Below are 702 nucleotides of genomic sequence, written 5' to 3'. Positions count from 1 at the left end.
GCCGAGGGGCCGCGTGGAGCCGCGGGCCGCTGCCTGGGGTCGCGGGCGGGGCGCCTCCCGAGGCCTGGGAGCTGCCTGCCGCCTGCCCCCCGCCCGTTCCCCTGCGTGCTTGTCTTTGTCCTGTTTTTCTTTCGCGGGGTATCCTGATTTGATTCCCGAGAAGGACTGCCAGACTTTAACCCGCTCCTTCGTTCTTGCATGCGAGAAACATTTGTAAAATTCATTTTCTGCCAGCCTTCCTGGAAAACAGGTTCATGAATGAAAGATGCCCGAGATGGACAAGCCACGACCTTTGCAAGTTCTCCACCTGCCTTTAAAGAGCCACCGCAAAAAAGGTGGAATCTCGCGCTTTAATGTTTGTCAGAGATAATCGCGCCCGGTTATTGTGATAAAGGACAAATGGATTTTAAGGACTTGACTGGTCTTTTAAAAAATCAGGCCTCAGCAGCCATTTCCCCTGTGCCTCGAAGCATGACGCTTCCCTGGAACGTGGCTATGCTTGTGTGGCCTGGATTCTCAGATGGTGACCTTTTGCCAGGGACTGTCCCCCAACCTGGTTAATGCTGAAAACTATCGCAGCGCAGCATGAACACTTTCCTGCCAGGTTCGTGTTGGAATGAGTCTGGGCAGTCAGTGGGCCAACCCCTGACTTCCCAAGATTGCCAACAATTAGAAACTGTGGTTAGAGAGAAAAATGTCAAC

The sequence above is a fragment of the Octodon degus genome, unplaced genomic scaffold (genome assembly GCF_000260255.1).
Source record: "Octodon degus isolate 3935 unplaced genomic scaffold, OctDeg1.0 scaffold00205, whole genome shotgun sequence".
NCBI lineage: Eukaryota > Metazoa > Chordata > Mammalia > Rodentia > Octodontidae > Octodon > Octodon degus.
This window is presented reverse-complemented; position numbering follows the sequence as displayed.